At 41.8% G+C, this 17,701-nt stretch overlaps 1 protein-coding gene across 1 annotated transcript in view; it reads left to right on the top strand.

The window, feature by feature from the left end:
• NEDD9 (neural precursor cell expressed, developmentally down-regulated 9) overlaps nt 1-17,701 on the top strand; it is a 95,370-nt gene that overhangs the window by 147 nt on the left and 77,522 nt on the right. The window lies entirely within an intron of this gene.

Below are 17,701 nucleotides of genomic sequence, written 5' to 3'. Positions count from 1 at the left end.
TAAGTGCCTCCCTGGCTGTGCCTTTTGCTGCCACCCGAGGCCCAGCTTGAGCCCAGTCAGGTCTCTCTTGGCTTAGACATGCACCAGCCTGATGGGTTTTGAACAACCCTGACAAGCCATGCAAACTCTGTGCTTGCTAAAGGCTGGATTGTCATTTTACTACCATGGTCTGTTTTACTGAAATAATATTTTCTGAAATAAAATTTACTGAATTTTTTTTTTCATTCACCTGCCACTTGCTGAGAGAAAACATTATAAGTTCTTCTGGAGAAAGTCCATCCTTACTTGATGCAAGCTGTGCGTTACCAAACTGATCATCAGTGTTTAATTATCTCATCTGTTGTATTTATCAGACAGGAAGCTTCTCATTTACTTTTTATTGCTGAATACACAGTGAAATGTGTTTCAGTCATGGATACATCAGGACATACTGGCAGTTCTCTAAACAGGGGTTTGGGATGTGAAAAATCTCAAATATAACTTTAAAATGGAGTTTTGCAGACAGAAGAGATCATTCTTTGCAAGCACAGGTTTGAACATAGGTCTGTTTCATCATTCTTACTCGTTTCCAGGCTTTCTAACCTACAGAATTTTCATATAGTTGAATTTTTATCATTATTTTTTTCCTTTGTTTATGTGATTCATAATGTCTGAGGAACATTACACGATTGCTACTTTGCTAGTCTGGGGTGTTGGGCAAGGTAGTTTCTAATGCTGGTAGGATTTGATTAAAGAAAAAAATAGCAAAAAAGCATCTGCAAATGTTATTTGAATAATGACTACAAAGTTGTGTCAGTAGTACACTGCTCTTTCTTTCACTTTCTGCAGATGTTCACAGCTGATCTGTGAGATTGTACAGAGACCAAACATGAATCCTCAGAAAATATTACACGGTGACTTGCAACACACAGTCCAACCTCTTTCAGAAACATCATCCAAGGTGCAATAGGATATGACAATACGACATGACTTGAGTAACTGTGTGTTGTAAGCAGAAATGAATTGTTCTGTCCAGTCTCGCCCTATTTCAAGGAATAAATTCTTCAGTTAAAAACTATACTTGCAGACTAAATTCAGTTAAGCAACACCCCATTATTACTAAAAAAAAGGACCATTGCTTCTACTGCCCTGGTAAGGGAGTCTTCTCTTTTTGCAACCTGTCAGGATTTGCAATACAGTCAGGAGGACAATCAAAGGCTGGACATACCTGTTTAGTGGCCAAGCCTCATGAAAAGAAGCCCTCAGCAATCTCATTGTAAGTTGCTGAAGTCCATATCTGCCAGCTCCAGACAGCCCTTACTAAACAAAGGAATAACGGAAAGACAGAACATTCAGCTCATGGTGCTGAGGGTTCCTCTGAAGCAATATTGCTTCATCAGACAAGCCACATTGCCTCTTGGAAAGAGCTTTGACTCTCCTTCCATGCCAGGGGCCACAGTGGCTTAGAGGACTTGCCTGCTTCTGATAGTGGTGATAAATGAACAGGCTGGGACCAAGCTTTGAAGGCTGGTGAGATACAATGTCTTACAGCATGAACATTCAAAATTCAAGCCTGTGACAGAGGAGGAGAGAAGAGCATAAACAGGGAAGGGGCAACCTGGTATTTCAAGAGGGAAGGGAGATGAGGAATGGCAAAATAGTTTGGGGAAGTTACAGCATTCTCTTTCACCCTCCTTACAGTCCCTATTGATTCCTTCTGCCAGTTGTTCTACCCACCTCAAAAGCAAGTCTTCCTATCACTATGCAATGCAGTTTGATCTGCACAGTGTCCAATAGAAGAACAAAATGCTCTAAAATATATATCTAGTCCATGTTCTGCTAAATCCATACCTATGGGTTTTATCTGCACCTGGAAAACGCTTGTGCCAAGTAATCAAGGTGGGCTAGTTGATAATAATATTATTATTTTTTTTTTAAATAAAATTTATCATTTGAGGCCTACTCAAAATATCTTTGGTTGTAGGTTAGTGTTGCAGGAAGCACGGTCGAAAGCATGACAGACACACAGTAGAGTCAGATCATGCTCCATTTTATTGCCCGAATAGCCTAACTTTTATAGAGAACTTAACAGGGGTGGACAGTGTTTCACACAAGATTATTGGTCAAAAGCACTCAGACAAACAACTGCAAGAAAACAACCCCACCTGCAAGAAAACAACCCCCTTGTGATTAGCAGTCACATAGACCTTGTCCTTGAAGCCAGCTACTGGTAACAATATTTTTCTGAATTCCTCAATTGGGCGATGTGGGAACACTGTCATGGGAACTTCTCATAGTTGCCCTGGTAGCTTGGTTTGCTCAGCTACAGCAAGTCATGGGATTTTTGCTGTTTCAAGAAATCCCTCAACAGGTTAGGGTGTTGTTGTTTGTTTTGTGTGTCTTTTGGTGTTTTTTTTTTTGTTTTTTTTTTTTGTTTAACAAAGTCATTTTTGTTAGATTTCTCTCACCTACATTTGCCCTTTTAGAACAAAGCATGCTCTGAGCACTCTATCATACAAGCCTAGTGACAGGCATTTTACCAGGAGCAGCATATTTTAAGCAAATAGCATTTCAAAGAAATTTTGAATTTGTACTTTCAAGAATTGAAACTGGAAACTATTGTACTTGCCACTCAGCGGAAAACAATTTGAATGAATCAAATACTAACTAAAGAGTGTATCATGAATACCAAATACTTAAAATACTTCCAGCAGCATCTGGGAAACAATCTGAAAAGCAGAGACTGTTTTTTTTTTTTGGTCTGAGTCATGTAACAAGGGCTCCATTTGCCATTATTTGGTTTGAAGCATGTGGTTGGCTGCTCTCAGACCCTCTGACATCCCACCAAAGACCAGACCAATAATTCTCCCCTGTCAGCAGTCTTTTTTTTTTTTTTTTTTTTTTAAATAAAGGTGGTGGTGACTAAACAACCAGATTCCAAGAAGATTTAGAGATTCAGACAGGGCAAAAATAATGATCTTCAATTAATTTTTAATCCCTCTAATTTAAAGCTCTGTGTTTGTGTCTACATGGCTCTTGAGAGCAGGCCTGAAAAAAAAAAGCTGTACTCACAATGTGCCATATAATCCATAATCGATCCATCCTGTATTGTTGTTGGAGAAACTCCTGAGATGCAGCGCAGACATATTCCCAGATATAAGGGGCAAGTCTCAAGTGACACACTCATCACAGCTCAGCTGAACATCATCTGCTTCAATACCTCTGCAGAAACCTAGATAAAACCCACCTCCTCGAGAGTTTTGCTGTGGAAAACCAGGTGCATGTGTTCTCTCCATCCAAACACTGATCAAGATCCTCCTGTCTCATGCCTGAACTTTATGGGTTTTGCTGTCTCATACAGCAGCAGGCCCTTGTTGGATGCTCTATCTTCTACTTATCTTTCACAGAAAGCCTACTCTTGGTTTCTGGACCTCACTTGTTATGGAAATAGCTGCATTATCCATGTGCTCAGACTGTGCAGCAAGAGATCCTGAGGATTTTGTGGCTCTTAGGGATGCTTGAACAAGAGCTAGTCTGTGCTCTGTGTTGTTTTCCCCTTCTCCATGGTAGCTCCTAAACATGTTGGCTTTCTTCCTCTGGTCATTTGCTACTAGAGGGGGACTGAAGGGTCTTCTAGAAGGTGACAAGGAGTAGTAAGGACTGAAATATCAAAGGAGGATATTTTTTTCATGCGGTCATAAAGAGAATTAAAGAAGGGAAAAGGAGTCTTAATTATTATCTGAATAGCAAGAAATGACCCCAGTTACTCTGATTCATAAGTTGAGAGAGACTACTTTGTAGAGCTTGGCTGCTGGGGATGCACCAGCATGTTATTTCTTCACAAGTTTCACACAAAGTCTTCAGACACACCATGACCCAGTGCAGGAACTTTGCTATAGGGGAGGATTTGGCCATGAAGTATCTGCAACCCTATACCTCCCTCGCGTCACTCAGCCACCGTGACAGTCCTCACCCTTTATCCTGAAGCTTTCCTGTTCTTACACAGGGATTTTTCTGGCCTTGTCTTAAGTAAAAACTCCCTGAGAAAGATGCTGGAAAAAGCTCTTGAATGGAAGAATATATTTTTGATAGCAAACTGCAACAAAACCATTTTGAGTAATTTGATTTGGGTGACTGGCTGCCACATAGCAGCATGGGGTTGATAACCACACAAAGGGTCTTTGTTGCCCTCATACACCATCATAGACATGAATCCAAAACACAGCTCAAGGAAACAAATCCACTTTCATTAACACTTCATCTTCCTCTGAGTAATTGCTTGTTCCACAAGTGCCATTTCTATTTGAGCTGATAAATTCTTATTTGCCAAAACAGATCGCTGAATGACTCAACACAAGACACCTCAGTAGGATTTTGTTTCATATTTCTGTGGTACAGCTTTCTGAAAATAAGACACCATTTTGTAACAATAGCACTTATTTTCTACCACAGTAATCAGTGCATTTTTACCTTGTTCATATGTTGAATGGGCTGTCTCATGAACTGCACACCATCAGTGTTGTGCTGAACTGCTCTTTTAAGTGTAAGTACTCAGGGTAAGAAGCGTCACTAGAAATGAAGTATCCCACATACATTTCCTAGGAAATACTGTGCTTCAGAAAGTCCCTCTGAACACCAAACTTTCCCCTTCTTTCAGAATTAAGAATTTGCTGCTGATAGATCTAGCTAGCAAATTACAATGTTCCCACACTAATTGAATAGCTAAATAAAAGGTGCCATGTAGCTATGACTCCTATCTCAGGACACCTTCCTGAATGAGTGAGTAAGAGGAATGTTTTACTGTTCCCTTCAGTCCCCATTCAGGTACATAGCTCACTTCGCAGCCTGGGACAAGGCTTTGCAGGGACATGGCTTGCTCCAGCAGAGAGGGGGAAAGGACTCCTTTTCTGCCTTTAGCAAGACAGACATTCTTCAATTTCTTTTATGGCTAGAGATGACATAGCTGTCTAGAGGCACTCTTGTGAGGAGAAGAGCCAGCATGGGGGTGGAGACCTACAGCTTTGCCTCCCCATTTGATGTGGTCTCTTTTAAAGGTCACCCACTGGGACCCAACATTGATCAATCTATTTTTATAAAAACACCAGTGATCCCAATGAAGATTTATATAACACATTTGTGCTATAGCTCTTGGTTCCCTTTTCTTAAATTACTTAAAGCAATATAACAGCTTTCACAGGCATACCTTAGGAGACTGCCAACATTTCCTTGATGTAGGATGATCACAATTGAAAGGAATGTGAATTTTATCCAGCCATCGGTAAGGTTTTGTTTTCCTTAATCCCTGAGACTAACTCATTGGATAGGTTTCAGCATTCAAACAAAATCTTAATTGAGATTTTCTGTCACTTAGGTTACCACATGACTCTTTTAACCAAAACACCAAGACACCTTTGAGGAAGGACTGGGGCAGGGGCTGGCTGTTGGAACAGGAGCCCACAGTACTTTCTGCTTCTGAGAGCTGGTTGTGCAAGAGAGTTTTTCAATATGCAGCAAAACACAACTAAAGCTTCTGTTTGGCATTAAAGTTTCTTTATTTGAAATGCTCTTAAACATGTGAATGGTGTAACCTAGCAAGGATCCCCAGAGGCTAAAAACAAACCACCAGTTTTATATCCCAGGGTGCCATCATTTTGCTTTGTGCTGCACACACAGTGGTGAGTTTTTCCCCCAGTGTGAGAATTTAGCTCATCTACTGAGAACTGTACAAGACAAAAACTCCAAATCCTTCATACCTCAGCAAAACTCACTAACAGTTGGGTTTCATTTCATCTAGATGTCTGCAGAGGTGTTGAAAGAGACTTGCATTTCAGCTGTGTTGACTGCATCACTGAGAAGAGTAGCCAAGTTGAGTAGTAAAGACATGGCTGGTGAAATGAGGGAGATTTTAGTACTGTTTCTACTGAAATAATTTTTAAGCACCCTAGCAGCTAAATAGCAGCATTTTCTCTAGTGAAATAAGTTTCTTTTCTATGGGGTGTTTACTGCCCCACTGCAAGGATGAACCACAGATATGAAGTGGTGGGAATGGAAATACTGGGTACAATCTCTCTTCACCTCCCCAGTGACTATGAAGCCACTTAAATTGGGGGTGTTGGGGGGTGGAATGTCCTGGCAAAGGGAGGACTAAAGGAGGAGGCAGACAACTGCCTCCTCACCTTGCCCTTAGCATCCCCATGTCTCCAAAGTATCCTTCATGCAATATAAGGGATAGCCTGAAGGCTCTAATTTGGAGAAAAACCTAAAAGGAATCTCAGTTCCCCACAATGAGCTAGGGGCAGAAGCACTTGAAAGATAATGTCTAGACTTAGCTTTTGCTATGATTTTAGCCCTGGGTTTCAGTTAAAGACTAATAACTTGGTCTGTTTAGGTGATACTTGGGTCAGTGAAAATAGGCAAGCCACTTCTCACCCTGAAATAGGTATGAAAGAGATGAAGTAAAGGAACCTTTGGAAGAACCTCTTTCTCCCATTCTGGAGGGATTGTAGATTGTCAAAACTGGGTCTGGATGCCTGACAGCTAAAATTAGGCCAGAGGTAGCTGTGTTTCAGCACAAGAGCTGCTTCCTTTTACACGGCAAGTACAACTCATTACTACTTCGCTAGGAAGTCACAAGGTTGAATGCAACGGCAGTAGTGCTTTGTTCATGTGCTGCACTGCTGAGTGCCAAGAAGAAAAGATTGCACATAACGAGCTTTAGCACCTCAGCATTTCACAGCTTTCATGCCAGAAAGATATCATCAACATCTCTGAAAACATAATTAGCTGTTTTGTTTTTTGTTTTTGTTTTTTTTTTTTTTTTTTATTTTGAGCTGTGAAGATTTTCCGCAAACTTTTTTTGGAAGCTAAATAATGAATCCTGGTGAGCATTTTGTTTCAGGGAGATATTCACAATAAATCCCAATAGACTTTTAATCTTTGAAGGTATTCATGGCTTAATGATACCTAACAATAACAACTGCTAATTCTTCCCACAACTCTCAATCACTACAAGACTACTACCAAAATCCTACTAAGCAAACAGCGCAGGTTGGAACCAACTGGGCTGTGCCAACAGGAGCATGGCCAGCATATAAGGAGAAGTGGTTATTCCCCTTTGCTCTGTGCTCATTAGGGCACATCTAGACAGTGTGTCTAGTTTTGGGCTACCTAGTACAGGAAAGACAACGATAGCCTAGAGGGAGCTTAGCAGAGGGCCACCAGTGATTGGTGCTGGAGCACTTGCTGTGTGAGGAGAGGCTGAGGGACCAGGGTTCATCCATCCTAGAGAAGAGATAGCTTTCAGGGGACCTATCAGCAGCCCCACAGTGCCTACAAGGAGGAGATAGGAAGACTAAGCCAGGCTTTTCACAAACATGCATAGTGGCAGGATGAGACACAAAGGTTATGCGTTCTGACAGAGGATGGGATGTTCAGTCTTGACATGAGGAAAGTCATTTTCCCCACAGGGACAGCCAAGCAGTGGAGCAGGTCACCCAGACAGGTCAATAGTCTCCATCCTTGAAGGTTTTTAAGACGAAACGGACAGAGTCCTGAGTGAGTCTGACCCTACAGCGCCTCCTGATTTGAGCAGGAGGTTAGTCTAGGTGAGCTTAAGAGATGCCTTCCCACATGAAGGATTCTGTGATTCTTGTACTGTGAACTGTAATTTGTCATGAAAGGCATAGAAACACTAGTAGATATCACTGAACAGCTTGCAACAACACATGTAAGCACATAAGTAAACTATAGTAATGTGTGGTCACATCTCCACTAACATCACATCCATTTAATTCAAGACCTTGCGAAGCAAGAACTCAAGGGTTATTGTCACAGTTGTGAGTGCTCAGGACTAAATGCTGGTCTGCCAAGACCTGGTCTAGAGCCAGGTGAAGTAATTGGAAAGTTTGAAGGTACATATCAGCTGACTTGAGATGTAGATATCCAAATCTAAACTCATTATTGGCAGCTGATTGACTGTCCAGAAAAAGAAGTCAGACCACATCTTTAGACAGAAATCTAAAATAAATGAGACAGATTAGTGCCAAAACACATTTACTCTCCCCTGACTCTCCTCTCCCTGAAAGAGATTCTGACTGCACCAGATATAGCCTCACATAGTGCTGACCTCTAGAGTTGGATGAGATAGATCCTACCCCTGTTGACTTCCACAGGGGGGATGGATTGTGGTCGGAGCCTGTTGTGGTCAGTAGTCATACTCAGAACTAAATTATTCAAATTCCATTCAGAAATGTAATTCTGGTGCAATTTCCCATTTAGTTTTTTTCCCCACAGTTCTTCAATGCTAACAACTATTTACTGGGGAAAATTATTTTCCCTGACTGTCACAGTTGTAATGGTTTTGAAGCCTATAATAAGAAATTAGGTGAAATTTCATAGTGAAAAGCAAGAGGAACACAGAGAAAAATACCTGGACTCTACTAGCAGGTCTGAAAAGTTATGTATGTGCTGTGGGATCCAATAGCTTCTCACTCATCCCAAGCCTATGTATGTTGTTCTGGACAATATGAGCCTATGCTCATGTGCCACAGCAATAGGAGAAAACAATATCACCTTCCATGTTACCAGGGGAAATGCTTCCAGCACAGGCAGAGAAGTGTTTGTGCCAGGCACTGACCCCCACCTAGGACACTGTGCAGGGCAAATTGAGATGGGCTACCCAGGGTGATGAGGGCTGCAGGGAGGCTGCTTTCACCAAAGCTGGGGTTAACTCCACAGTCTGTTTCTGCTGGCAAAAGCATGAGGTCACATGATATGAATCAAGATGCCAATCTGTGTTAAAAATAACCATGTGGGAGGTTGGACAGAGCAGTGCAGCAGCCAGCTGCTCCCAGCCAGGCAACACTGACAGGAGCAGGAGGAAGGGTGGGACTGCTCTCCTCAGCAGCTACCAGCGCATGCTGGCCAGGACCTGCTGCAGCAGACACCCATCAACTGGATCTGAGCAGAGGGAGGGTCTGAGCGGCTCCCATGCACACCCTCGGTAGGGAAACATCACACATAAAGGAGCAACTGACTTCTGATGACAGACAGTATTATCCCCACACCCTGAAAAGGGGCATATCCTGGGCTGTAGTACATTTAGGCTGGAAATTAGAACAAGCTTTCACTTACTCTCCTTTCAGTTGTTTTCTTCAGTCTTCAGCATCTTTGCCTCCCACAAATAAAACAATGCCCAAGCCAGAATCACCCACCTTCAACACTTCCTACAGAAATGACTTTCTGTGCCATAAAAATAGAGGTATAGTAGTAAAGATTTAAGTGATGAACAGGTCTCCGAGAGAAGCAATTGCTTTCATGAGGCAAACTGAAATAAGACAGCCTTTCAAGTGAATCTGAAGAAATGCATGTCTAATTACTGCCTGTTTTCTCACAGTGAATATGCCAATTAACTTGAAATGAAATTGTTGACTGCTCCTATCAGCCTTCCCTCTTTTTGTTGCTGTTAAGGTTTTTGCCTCTCACCATCTACATTTCCATTTATTTTACTTAGAGTGCTTAAACTATCCTCTCCAACTCATGCCGCTTGCCTTGGTAATATAAAGAAGCCATGTAGGCCTGGCTCAACACAGCCAAACAGTGTTCTGAATTCCCTAGCTGACCCAAATGAGATGGCTCTAAACTTTCCTCTGTGGAAAGTTGACATGATGCTTGGGAATGCCAAGCCAAGCAAGTAAGGAGATTGTCAGAACAAACTTTTCTAATAAAGCAGAACTAATATATGGGCAATGCCATTGCTATGAAAGGATATACAGGACTCCAGTCCATAAATTTACTTTAGACTTCAGCTACCATAGCTGTGAATACACAAAAAAATGTCACCCCATAAAAATTTTGATCCCAGCATAGGCACCATTATACTAACAGATGATAACAGAAGTCCTTCTGCTTGTAGGATTTATTCTACCTGTTTTTTACTCAGGTTACCCTTCAAGATGTTAAGTCAAGTTTCTCCCAGCCTCACAAGTAGTCAAAACACAAACAAGCATGAGATATTACACACTACCTGCACAAGAAGAACTTGCCCTGTATTGTGTATGCTGGAATAGGAAGGCCCTTCAAAATGGATCAAGAGCTTTTTTGAGCATATTTGTGCTGCTGGCATTTGTTTCTGGCCTTTGACACCTTAACAGGGTTGCTTCAGGTACAAAGAACTTGCATACAGGATAGATACTCACACATATTGCACCACTGTAGTCATTGTCATCCACATATGCCAGAGAAGCTCCATAAACTGCCCATGCTGACTTTTGCAGTGGTGGGGGACAGGCCATTTATGAGTCAGTTATCTCTATGTTGAGTAATGACCCTCTACTCCTTTTTCAGCTCCTCTCTCCGTATCAGAGAAATCAGTGACCCTTACTCCTACTTCAAATCCACCACATGACATACTCTACAAACTAGAATTGCTTCATATAAACCATAGTGTTCAGATAAGTGTGCCTCCTACCACACTCCTTTCAGCCCACAGGATATTCTCCTAAGCTGGCAAGGAATTGATTTTTCAGGCTGTAGATGCTGCCTAATGTATAGATGTCACCTCTTGTGTCCCAGTGCAGCCAGGTACCTACCATTTGTTTTGCTACTCCATCTATGTAGGAAGAAAGCTTCAGACTTGAGATTATTCTTGCTTTGCATGTGTACAAGCCAGTACTTTCAGTCAATGACCAGCTGTCACTGGCCCACAACTAGGACTCACATCCCACTGTGGGCCAAGAAGTTCACTCTGATCTAGATTTCTCTACACACATGTACAGTATATCAGTTACCTTTCAGTCTCTAGCATATTTATGCACAGAACTTCTTCCTCAGAGTAGGAAGGGAAGAGTTTCTCTTCCCATCTTTGTTCTTTGAGTCCAATACACCAACCTACCTTCCTACTCATAAAATGTGTAACTAGATCAAAGTTTTATCCCATGCTTTGTCCTGAATATTTTTCCCCAAGCTTGGCTGATAGTGAGGTCTACAACATTTATGTTCTGATGGCATGCTGAATTTGAAAACTAACTGTAACAAATAAGCAGTGCCTTATAGACCCATAGAAGAGACATACTGTTATTTTCCATTGTATTAAGTACTTTGCGCTTTCACTGTCCTCTTGAAAGGCTGCCTTCAACTGATCAGCTACAGTGAAAGAGCTTCACCATTATTCTTTAGGTGACAAAGATCGTTAGATCCTGAAAGACATCAACTTAGCAGGAAGACTAAACTAAACATGGTGTACCTGACAAGTAGTTAGGAGCAGTGTCCCCATGGAGCTTCACACATGGTTTGCAAGATGAAAGATGGCTCTTGCTGCCTGCTCTGCCATTTCCATCTCAGATGCTCAGGTCAAATCAGGTTTCACTACACCACTGCCTGCAACACTTGAACACTGAATTGTTTCCAGGCCTTGACTATTTTTACTTAAAATTGTTAACATTATGTAAGAAACAAAAGATATGGCTAGAGACACTGAAACCAGTAAACTCTCTCAAGTCTCAGATGCTTGAACTATATCAGCCACAGTATTTTAATCACAACACTTGTGCCTCACACAAACTCATTTGCCATCATCTTACATTCTTCAGAAAGGCTCAGGGCTTGCTCACAGACTTCACTTGACAAACAAGCCCAACATCCCAGGTTCAGTGGTTGGCAGCTGATGCTGAAAGCAGAAGGCATTTTTAGCTGCTTGTTTTCTAATCTGAATTTGTCCACCTTCAGCATCTAACCATTAGATCTTGCTGTATCCATAGCTAGTTTGATTATTAACCAACTCTCCGCTTCCAGATATTGGTGAAAGACAGTCAGATCTCCTGTTTGAGGAAACTAAATAGGCTTAGCTTCTCCTGCCTCTTTAGACAGCATGGTTCAACCCAATGCTTGTGCTGCTAGAACATTCTCTTCCTATCTGTCAACATCCTTTTAGTGTGTAAACACCAAAAGCGGACTCTGTATTTCAGTAATGGTCTCATTAATGCTGTACACATGGAAATACCACCTCCTTGACCTTTACTCAGTGATCTGCTCTAATCCAAGACAGAAGCATTTAATTTCAGGTGTGCTGTATCACATGGGGAGCACATGCTTAGCTGATTATTTGTTATAACAACAAGCCTGGTTGACTCACAAGGAAACTGTTTCACAAAACCATCTATACAGTATAACTAAAAGTACATTTTTGGTCTGCAAGTACCTTGAATTTGACTGACAATTTAAAAACACTATTTCAATGAGATTAGTATACCAGATGAACCAGAGAACCGTGAAAAACAGCTTTGTCCTTGACTTTGTCCTTTAACAACTTCAATGGTTGTATCATCATTGAATTTGTCTAATGAAATACCATATTTGCTCAAGCCAAAAACCAAGTGACTGAACAGCTCTGAGTCCATGAATAAGCCCTTTGGTGTATCTGTTGGAAATGTCCTTTCTGATTACTTCTCCCTGTAATTGCTTTAAAAAGTATGACAATTTGCAAGATCACAAATCATTTAATGTCTTCAATTAGTTTTGTATATTTCTAGTTTTGTTTTTACTCAGAATATCCTGTGGAACAAATTCACTTGCCTTATAGAAGCTTGGTTTTGATGTTTACTTAAGCATTCATCACCTCTATCAGATGGCATCTTAAAGTATACTGTGACTTTTTGTCAGAACAGTTTTCATAAAACTATATTGATTACTGTTAGTTTTATTACCTTCTTTTAACCCCTAAAAGAAACTCCATGACAGCCTTTCTGTGATTTACCCCAGAATTTATCAGCTTACCACATGCTCTTCAACTGTTTGAGTCACCCCTTCATCTTTTCCTTATTTGATGAATCTGGCTATTTTTGGCTTGACACTTGACTTCATTTTCCAATTCTTGCTGCTGTCTGAAATATGATGGAGGTAAGGGTGTGGTAAATGAAAATGCATTTTTCTCAAACTGCTGTTGAAACTTTTGCAGTTTTGTCTTAGCCATTCTGACTTCCTCTACATGTTGTCCCCTCTGAAGGGTTAGAAATAAGGTTTCCACACACAACCAAAGCCACAGTAGCTTTAAAAAGTTTCAGTAGAAAACTTGGTTAAAACTTCAAAAAAAAAATAAAATTCACCCTTACCTTTATTTTGGTCAGGGGAAGGAAAGTGCTGTAGGAGATGCAGAAGGACTCTACCCCTTCTCACATTAAGGTCTTTACTGTATCTCCTTGAAGTGATGCAGCTCCAGGACAACCTCTCTATTGCACACACTGGGAAAATGCAGCCAACAAAGGTGGAAGGGATAAACTGACCTTTGGGAGACATCTTGTGCTTAGTATGTCTATGAACACTGTCGTTACCGTGGGTTCACACAGTACATAAAGAAGGAATAAAGCAGAGTTAAGTTGGAATTGGCTGCCTCTGTAAAGTTATAGTGAATGGCTGGAATGTCCCAGTAAGATGGATTAGTAGAGACCCACATCCCAAATTCCAGGTTGAAGTCAATTGCTCTTCCTAGTTATATGAAGAACATGATGCTATCTATCACTTCATGTACAGGTTAGCATTACTACCTCACACCAACTTGTCTCTGAATTCCTGCAGTGGGAACTCAGGTGACCTCCCAAATCCAGATGGAACATTTTAAGAACTGAATTATTACTTGCATACTACAGGAAAGTAACCAATATGCTGAAGTGTCTTTGACTAATGTATTTTGTCTAATGCAAAACAGTTTCCAATTTATTGTTTCTGACAAGAAATAGGAGAGCCTGCATGGCAATGCTTTACCAGTTAAGGCTGAAAAGAATTTGTAGAATGTTATTGCCACCTGTATTAGAGAAGGAACAGCTGTTCCTCACACTGTATTTAAAGGGTAAAAATAGATGGCTAGAAAGCTGCAAACACATTCATGTGGGAAGCATGAAGGGAAAACACTGACAAAAGCTGTGCTATAAGCACATCTGTGCTCAGAGAACAGACATCCATTATTTAAGTAATGGCTGCCTGATGCTCAGCTTTGAAAGCAGAACAAATATTTGGTGCTGGCTCTGAATTTTCCAGCTTTCAAGTTTAAGCAATGTGAAGCAGTCTTTGCATCACAGAGTCATTCCACACAAGTTCATTCATTTGGCTTAGCTTGCAGGGCTACACTGAGGTTGGCCAGCTTTCAGGAGGTGATCTGCTGCTCCTCAGCTGGCACTGGATTCAAGCCAAAGATCCCCTCAAGGTTTCTGGAGACACACTAGCAGTCGTTTTAAGCACTGTTTTCTTACTGATGGCAACACTTAAACTAGGTAAGAGTTAAGGACTTCCTGGAACTAAGCAGGAGGCAGCAGGGACTGAAAGGAGATGATTCTAGGAGGGGACCCTGCACAAAGCCTGAGTCTCCACCCTGCCTTCTTCCTCCCTATTAGGAACACACTTCCTCTCCCAGAACCTGCCTTGGCACTTTCCCCTTGATGAGCACACTCCCTCCCATCAGGAAGGGCAAGAATGGCTATCATATGAGCAGAGGAAGCTTGTACAGAGTTAAGTGGTTTACCAAACATATCCATCAACCAGCAGTGGGCATGCTGACATGCTGGAAGGTACCTGTTTGGTCAGCCTTTAATTTAGGAAAGGGTGAGAACCCTTTCTAAAAGAAAGGGAAAAAGTTGAGAGCGCTGCTATGCAAAACCTCTTTCAATACAGCCTGCATTATGTTCCCAGAACAAACCCTCCAGGATGTACCCACAAGTTCTGCTGTTGTGTCTTCACCTCTGAGATACCCCTCCAAAAGCTTAATTGGAAATTTAAGAGCTTTGACAGGGAACAAATAATAAAAAAAGCTCACTTAGGCTCTTTTCACAATAAGTTTTAAGCTGTGAGACTGATCTCACTGAACTAGTGTCACTGAAAACAAAAGCAGAAAAAAAAATAAGGGAGAAAAAAGTGGGAAGGATACGACTCTTAAGGAGGGAACAGGATGGAAATAAAGCACCAAAGCAAAAGGACAGAGGAGAGCTCTTGAAATAAAGTCCTGTAGAAGGTGGGAGAGCAGAGGAGCAAGTCAGCCTCCACTGCTTCCCTCCCCACCCACAAGTCATCACCACCATGACCTCAGAGTCATTCAAAGCCCCTCTCCCACTGGTGCCAACAATACTCCAGACCACCCCACATAACAGGTAGCTGTGGGACAGGGAGCAGGCAGGGATCATGAATTATTTCAGTCTCACTTGGTGACCCTGGACTGCTGGAAAACCTGCAGATGTGACACTGCCAGCAATACAGCCTGCTTAAAAAGCCTTATATCCATCACAAGAGATTTTAGAGACACACAACCCTACTGGCACATGTTTTGCAGTGGTAGGGAAACACCCCCAGTTGTTCCACCTCACTCTTCACATCTACCACCACAAAGACCTCACGTCTCCATACCCTTCTGTTTAGAGGCACCATCAATTTCTCTTACAGAGTGCTTTCTGGAAAGCTTCAGAGAGAAAGTAGTTACCTATATCACCACGTAGAAGAAGCCTCTGGCTTGAGTAATTCCATGGACAAGCTGACTGGCCCAGGTTTCCTTCTCACCTGGAACAGTATTTTTAAGGTTCTGTTGTGGAAGACAGTTTTACTATTGAATCCATAGTAAACTGGACTAGATAAAGTCCTCCTACATGAGGAAAATATGAGGCTTCAAAAGAATTATTCAGAAGAAAAAATTTTCCTAAAGAAAAAATGCAAGTCTGAGAAAAATAAAACTCTTCTTCCCCACATTGTGTTTATTTAAGCTTTGAGCACAAGATTTTTTTTTTATTTTATTGTTTCAAGGGCTTATAATAAGGCCATGTGTCTCACGTCAAAATGAAGGTAATTGTGACCCAGTGCTTTTCAACCAAAAATACCAAAATTGGTCTTTCCAATTTAAAAAGAAAAAGTTTTAAACTGCTAATAAGTCTCTGAAAAATATCAGTTCTTAACAAAATGATTACTTGAGACAAAGTAGGGCTTTTTGGTCATGAAATGATATGGAGAAAAGCATTAGCCTGGAGAAGAGGATGCTCAGGGGTGACCTTACCACTCTTTATAGATATGTTAAAGGAGGCTGTAGTGAGGTGGGGGTTGGTCTATTCTCCCATGTGCCTGGTAACAGGACGAGGGGAAATGGGCTAAAGTTGCAGCAGGGGAGGTTTAGGTTGGATATGAGGAGAAACTTCTTTACCAAAAGGGTTGGTAGGCATTGGAATAGGCTGCCCAGGGAAGTGGGGGAGTCACCATCCCTGGAGGTCTTTAAAAGACGTTTAGATGTAGAGCTTAGGGATATGGTTTAGTGGAGGACTTGTTAGTGCTAGGTCAGAGGTTGGACTCGATGATCTTGGAGGTCTCTTCCAACCTAGATTATTCTGTGATTCCCAAACAACTTCTCTATCAAGGCTGTCAAATGCCTCACTCCTATCCCAGAGAAGCTATTTTGTAAACTGAAACCTGGTGCTACCTTGAAAGCAGGGAGACTCCTGACCTCCAGCTTTCACATGTAGAAAGCAGGTTTTGGTGTCACCAAAAAATGACTCATAATGCCCCTTTGAGCAGTCTCCTCCTGTCAACTGGACAATAAAAAAAAGCTTTACAGAACTATGAGTTTGTGACCACTAGTGTTTAGTTGGCAAACTAAAGCAGATATCTTTAAAACTGCTTTGTTTGCCTGTGTGCATTGCAGAGCACTACCAGGGCCACGAGGTCACAGATCCCAATCTCACCCCACATAGATCACTTAGCACATTTGGAGAACACACCATTTGACAATTTGACAAAGGACAAATTCACATCCTGACTCCCAAGATTCACATCTGCTGTCAACATTGGTGGCAGAATTCTCCCAGTTGCACTCCAGCAAGCTCTGGCCAATTTGGCAGGCAGGTGGCTACAGAAGAGCAAGGGGAAGGCAGGGTCAGAAGCCAAATCCCACATATTTGGCATGTCAGCAACCAGAATACCGGTCAGCATGCATAGGTCTTATCACCCACAGCATGTGCTGTCTCACCTTGTGAGGACTTTGAAGTATGTGGAAAGGGCTGAGATGACTGTGGTTTCTTTCACCTCTTTTGAAGGGTCCAGTGCTTGTGACATAATTTAGCTCTGGGATGCCCAAACCACTGACACTTTCACTTTTCCTAAGCTTTGCCTGTCAGGCCAAATTGCAAAGGAAGAGCTAGCACAGGCAGTAGGATTTTCTCCTGTTAAGGCAGGTGGTGGTCCCTATAGAAGTAGGGGACTGATTCAGGGAAGAGTTGGGAAGCAGTGTTTCTGACTCATTTCCTATTTTTCGCATGTAAGGGCAATCACATTTATACAGGTGTAGACAGGGCAGCTGATAGGCAAACATTGTCTTTCCTTTTCATCTGCTGCTGGCATTTTTCCTTTGAAATCAATCTCAACTACAACCACACCCACTGTTTCCGCAGCCTGATCTCTGAAAGATGGAAACCACAGCTCTCCATGCCACAGTCACAACAAAGACACAAACTCCTGTTCAGCATTCTGCCCAGTTCCTTGCAAGTATACTGCAGAGACCTGACCAATGACCAAATTTATTTGGACCCATGAACTTCACATGAATTACTGTTCTAATCAAGACCAAATGGCCCCGAGATCAGAGCTGTACATACAAGAGCTCTTGTTCCCATTCCTGAAATAAGGCAGCTATATATGTCCCTGAATACATGAGACAGACAATCCATCCCCACAGGAGGTACAGAGGGCATCTACCCCCTGGTCAGGG

The sequence above is a fragment of the Anas platyrhynchos genome, chromosome 2 (genome assembly GCF_047663525.1).
Source record: "Anas platyrhynchos isolate ZD024472 breed Pekin duck chromosome 2, IASCAAS_PekinDuck_T2T, whole genome shotgun sequence".
Taxonomy (NCBI): Eukaryota; Metazoa; Chordata; class Aves; order Anseriformes; family Anatidae; genus Anas; species Anas platyrhynchos.
This window is presented reverse-complemented; position numbering and strand designations above follow the sequence as displayed.